This window comes from Camellia sinensis, chromosome 2 (genome assembly GCF_055761805.1).
Source record: "Camellia sinensis isolate YWXY chromosome 2, ASM5576180v1, whole genome shotgun sequence".
Taxonomy (NCBI): Eukaryota; Viridiplantae; Streptophyta; class Magnoliopsida; order Ericales; family Theaceae; genus Camellia; species Camellia sinensis.
Window position 1 is genome coordinate 25,626,574 of NC_138962.1, and position 6,278 is coordinate 25,632,851.

Genomic DNA, 6,278 nt, shown 5'->3' on the forward strand with positions numbered 1-6,278 from the left:
ATCCTTGCTTCTACTAGACCATCCTATTTATATGTATCAAAACGTGAAGCCTAAGTTGATTATGTATTCACAGAAGGCGCCACCTGTCCTTGCCCCTTGACTATTACCTCACAAATTTTCTAAGAGTCATCTAAGTCGTTGGCTCTAGAAAATTAGATTTGGCTTCTTATAATCCACAATAATTCCTAAAATTATGTATAATTATAGATTATGTTCACGTTTAAAAATTTCACTATCAAACTATAAAATATCACTTATCGTTTACTAAACTATTTAATATTAAAAATGTGGTGTTCCACAATCTATCCCTTTAAATAGGAATTTCTAATATTTTAAAATTAATAACAGCTAACGTTTTAAACCACAAGCTTTTACTAAGCACTTTTTGATATACTAAGGAATTGTATTTATTTATTTATGTATGTATGTATGTATTTTATTATTATTATTATTATTATTATTATTATTATTATTATTATTATTATTTTTTTTTTTTTATGTATTAATACAATCACGGTAAAAATTCGGGTGCTACAAATTCTATTCACACATCTAGTTAGCTCAGGGCACACATTTAATGAAATATTAATTTAATAATAATTATATCCTAAATAAAAATGACCATAATAGACATTCAACAACATTCATAATATTATATGAAAAAACTCTCTGTACACATGTTTTAAGAATAAAAAAATCTCAATGTACATCTTTTGCGATAAAAACAATAAACCCTAATTTTTCTATTGCTGCCACATTACTTGTTACACACTTTATACTCCTTTATTACTTGCAAAACTATGCTCTCAAAACATCTCTCATATAGTTTTAATCTCTATTTTGGATTTGTTTAGTGGGTGTTTTTTTGGTTTTCGAATGCTCTGGTGGTGTTTTTTTTTTGGGATTTGAAGATCTATGGTTGCTTTTCACTTATATTCGTATGCAATGCTAGTGGTCGCTTATTCTTTTGGATATGAACCTATGCTTGGGATTTCAAGCGTTTTTGTTCTTTTGATTATTTGGTGGTTGTTTAGTGGCTATTTGGTCAAGGGTTTTATACCACGAGATCCGAAAATGGTAAATGTAATAATAAAATGATAAATGTAATAATAAAATGGAAAAATTCATTACCTTCAAGAAGGGTTTTTAATGGTTTTTAATGGAGGTTCAATAGAGATCTTCAATGGAGGAAACTTCACTGACTTTGGTCTTCACTTTTGTGTAGGTGGAATTACAAATATGAAGTAGGGTCAATACAAGTGTGTAGAAAGTAGGGTAAAGTAGTGTGTGTACAATGATTATAAGTGAAGGGTGTTGAGAGGGTAATTTATATGAAAATTGGGCCGAGCTGGGTAATGGGCCGTTATGGGCCACAGTACGAAGGGCTGAGTAAAAAGGCCATAAAGTTATTCCGGTCCAAAGGAGGCATAAAGTTACCCCGGTGGAAAGGAGGCCTAAAGTTACTCCTGTCACGCCCCCAAACCGCCCCTAGTAGTTTGGTGTCGTGATGGCCAGTAATCCGAGATTACCGAAGGCCAACTTACAAAATCTCGGACAATCAGAGTATAAGATATGGGGCTTACAAGTGCGGAAGTAATATATATACAGAATCTAAGTAGTCCATGAGAGCCATGCATAAGTCCAATGAAATGACATACATCTTTACAAAGTCTTACAACTCAGATACAATGAGGAAATGAGATACAAAATACATCTTGACCAAAAGGCTTCTCAAGCCGACATATTCAAATACACATGAAATATAAGCTAAGAAGCATGATCTTCAAGATGGCACAAAAATGCGAATCCCAAAACACGTCGGCAATGCACCCAAAAACATATCAGCAACCCGTCTAGGCCTCATTGCCTTCTTGCTCATCACCTACATATATATAGAGAGGGTGGGCTTGGATACTCAGTGAATGATATTAGAAATAAAGGTTTTGCATGATTGATATCCAAGATCTCTTGCACAACAATACATAGCATACATTACAATCAAGGGGAAAATCAAGTTCGTTTGCCGATCTTTCAAATTCCTTGGATGTTAATAGCATCTACATAATACATGGGGCGATGACATTCCAAGACAAGGGTGCAGTTGCATTATAGTCCCCTGGCACTAAGGACTTTCAAGACAAGAGTGCAGTTGCATTATAGTCCCCTGGCACTAAGGACTTTCAAGAAATGTCATCAAAACAAGATAGTGCTTGATATACAAATAGGGACAATCATTCATGCTAAATCAAATACTTTTCAAAACAAGGCAAGGCAAAGTTTATCGAAACATGATAACATAGCTTTATTAAAAATACCACTTACATAGTTCTTCAAACGTCGGGGTCGAGACAAGCCCAAGTCCTACAAACACATGGCAAAGCCTATTGAATGCACTTTCAAACAAGTTTCATATGTATACAAATGATATCGGAAAAACGTGCTGGGCACCAACCAGGTCTAGGCCGAGGTTTCACACCTCCTTGCCGAGGTGTGTTCCCGAGGGCCACATTCAAGGAAAAGAGGTCGGGGAAACTCTGGGTTTCCCTCTGCTGATGAACATGAAGAACATGAGTGTGAAAAACATGAAAAATATGAATGTTCAATCACAACCTGTTATCACAAATCTGGGATTTTCATGCTACGATTTCGAAAACATGGACCTGGGTACCCGTACTTGAAGTTCTTGCGGAAACAAACACAAAAACATGATTCTCAATGCAAGTTTTCGGATCAAAACAAGACTTTTCTCCAAGAACGTATGAACACTATTTTCTCTTTCTAAAACCAGTTTCAAATTAATGCATGACGTGCAGAACAGGTTCGATCGTGCAATGCAGCTAGATAAACACAAGGGACAACAAGAGTAAGCCAAGGATCTAACCTCAATACACGAATTTAACGTTTCGATCTCTTGGAATCAAGCTCGAAGATTTACTTTCTCACTCTAAAACTTCTTCTTCCGCCTAGAGCTTCTCTCTCTAAAAGGCAAGGATATGATACCAAATGATAGGTCCTCTCACTCGGTTCTGGGCTTAACCCTCTGCTGGGACACGTGGCGGCGACTGGTTGGGTTTTTCCTGAAAAGGTGGCTGACAGACCAGACAAAAGCATGGCGAAAGGGTGTTCCACAAGTAAAGCGGTATGGGCTCTCTGGCGAGGCAATGACGTCGGCTAAGAACGAGGCGTCGGCAAGTAGGGTGACAATGATCTCGGCTGGAAAGGACAACACTTGACCTAGCTATGCCACACCTTGGCCTAGATGTGCCACACCTCGGTCTAGGTCGTACCGATCTAGGAGTAGGGTCACTTGGGTTCAAGGATAACATCTTGGCCTAGATGATACACACCTCGGCCAACATGCCAGAACGAAGGTAGAGGTCAACCAAGGTGGTTCCAAGATAGTTCTAGGCTTAGGATGACCTCAGTTTAGAATAACCTAGGCTTAACATCTCTTAGGCTTGAGACGGCAAGGAAGGAACAAGGCATGCACGCAACACTTAGGCAAAACAAGATAAGATTCATGAATGTAAACCTAACAAGACAAGGTTACGCAAGTGCACATAAGCATGACTAAGACATGAATGTGGGTTATTACAACTCCGGTCCTAAATGAGCCTTGAAGTTATTCCGGTCTAAAGAAGCGTGGCAATTAGCCCGGTTGCCATACTCAGAGTTAGCCCGGTCATGGCATATTATGGATAGCCCGGTCAGAACCAAGCTATTTGTCAGCTCGGTTAGGACCTTGATGTTTTGTTATCTCTGTCTAATCATGCCAGGGTTTGTGCAGGAGGAACCAGGGTAAGAGCAGTGAAAGGAAGAACCAAACTAGCTATAGTTCGGTCTACTCTGTGGCTCAGCATAGCCATGCTTACCTCGGTCATATTGGAGTCCGACTATGGTAAAACCATCTCACTTGGTTCAAGTAGTGAGGAGGGTGTTGAAGGATAAGCATTATCTTTCAAGAATGTGATTTCTAGGAGGACTCTACATGGAGGAGTAAGAGTCCTACCAGGATTGTGCCACGCGAAACCTATAAAATCTCACAACATCACCCATGGAGAGGTAACCCAACTTTGATTCTCGAATACACAGAGCTTTTGTCTATTTTTCTATTTTGCTGACTTAGGCATCGGAGAGGTATCCGACACACACCCGCCGGCTAGCTTACGTTTGTGTTTTCGGGGAGTAAAGCGACGTCGTATGGAGGAGCGCAGACTTGATCAACAGGATTATACGAGAAGGTTTATTTCTTTCCCGTACAGGTGTAATTGTAACTTTAAGTGTGTGGATTAAGAAAATTAGTTAATAATCAAATTTAGGGGTGAAAGAATAACCGGAAGGACCGACCAAACAGACCGAACCGACCGAACCGAACGGTTTTCGGTCGGTGTTTTAAGTTTTCAATCGTTCGGTTCGGTTTATGTTTTTCTGTACATTCGGTTCGGTTTACGGTTTTTGCTTTTTTGAACCGAACTGACTTATATAATATTAATAGGCCCAAAATGTGAGGCCCCAAACCTATGTAGGAATTACATGGCCTGAGCTCAAATTTTATGCAAAATGGATAGAAATATAGGCCCAAAATGTGAGGCCCAACCAGGGAAAAAAAAAAGGCCAAAAAATCGAAAATCGAAAAAACCGCACCGCACCGTAATAAACCGAACCGCGACGGTTTATGTCATTTTTCTGGGCGGTTTGGTTCACAAATATGAAAAACCGAAATTATCGGTTCGGTGCAAAACTAGTGAAAAAACCGATCGAACCGAACCGAACCGATTTCACCCATAATCAAATTAATAAGTGTGTGTATTGAGAAAAGATGTGCACTGAGCTAATTAAATGTGTGGAAATAGAATTTCTCTATTCTTTTTCCTAAACGTAACACTCCAATTAATGTAATATTAAACGTAACACTTCAATGTAACACACATAAAAACAGTAAAAAAATATTTAGGCCTCGTTTGGCATGCAATAGTTTTAGCTTAAAAACCAAAAAGTTACTAAAAAAAATAAAAGAGCCTATAACCTATTCCAAAAAGTCAAATATTATATTTTCTCTCTACTTTATGCATATCTTTTCGTAAAAAATCAAAAATTCATTCCAAACATACTAATTTTTTTTAAACTCACTAAAATAGCTTGTTCTCAAACGAGGCTTTAATGTATTTTTTTCCAAACGTAACGCTCACAGTTTGAAATAATACACTTACCCAAAGTTTACTAAGGAATTTTTATACTCATTTTGGAATGGTTTGAAAAATCTCACATCCTTTTTTTAGAGTATTACATTTGGAAAAAGTACAATAAGAAATTCTGTTGTGTGTTACATTAGAGTGTTACACCAAGGAGTTTTTTTGGAATGTTACGTTTTAGTGTTACATTAGAGTGTTACAAATTGAAATTATACATATGCTCAAAGTTTATTAAGGAGTTTCTGTACTACTTTTAAAACATTTGAAGAATCCCACATCTTTTTGGAATGTTTAAATAATCCCATATTTCAAGTCATTTTTTACTTCCTTTGAAATATTTAAAAAATCTTACATTTCAAGTCATTTCAAATAAAAAGATTTTCATATAAAAATTCATCCTAAATTTGATTCTCATGAGTTGTGTATCTTACATTTGTAGCAAAAAAGAAAAAAGGAAAAAAAAAAAAGAAAAGAAAAGAAGAAGAAGAAGAAGAAGAAAGAAAGAAAGAAACATAATAGAAATAAAGGTATAATCGTAAATCTAATTTTCAAATAATATATTAAGAGTGCTGCTACTAGCACCTACCTAATTTCTTTGAACCTCCAAAGGGTGATTTTACTTACACCACTACTTTACTTCTTTACACCCTCCATATGAGTTTTTTTTCCTTCCCAATTTTATCCATGTATGAAATTACCTTTAAGGACAAAACACTAAAATTAAATATATTTTATTATCTCCTTACACTTTTTGGTCTTCAATCCCTACTCCTCTTTTTCCTTTCTTAATTTTTCTTTTCTCTTACACATCTCTTTTCAAAAAGTGAGAATCATAGTGTTTTGATCATTAAAGAAAACAATAGATGAAGAAACAGTGGTGAAGAACCATCAAAAAAGTGAAATGGTGAATTTTTTTATTTATTTGGTAGGTTTTTGTTTCGTTTTTCTAGACTGGTATTCGACTTTCGTTCGGTGGTTTGAAATCGAACAAAATAAAACAGTCCGGCATCAAATTGACGAACAAAAAATATAAGTCTGGTTACCAACTACTGAATAAAAGATACATTTCCAGTAACCCCAAACTGA

The 6,278-nt window shown here is 36.4% G+C and overlaps 1 long non-coding RNA gene across 1 annotated transcript; it reads left to right on the forward strand.

Annotated features, from left to right (window-relative positions):
- The first annotated feature begins 629 nt into the window (after positions 1-629).
- Positions 630-5,015, forward strand: LOC145806944 (uncharacterized). The gene is made up of 2 exons (XR_014350276.1): positions 630-1,311; positions 4,263-5,015. It is a non-coding gene; the product is annotated as an uncharacterized LOC145806944 (long non-coding RNA).
- The last annotated feature ends 1,263 nt before the right edge of the window (positions 5,016-6,278 follow it).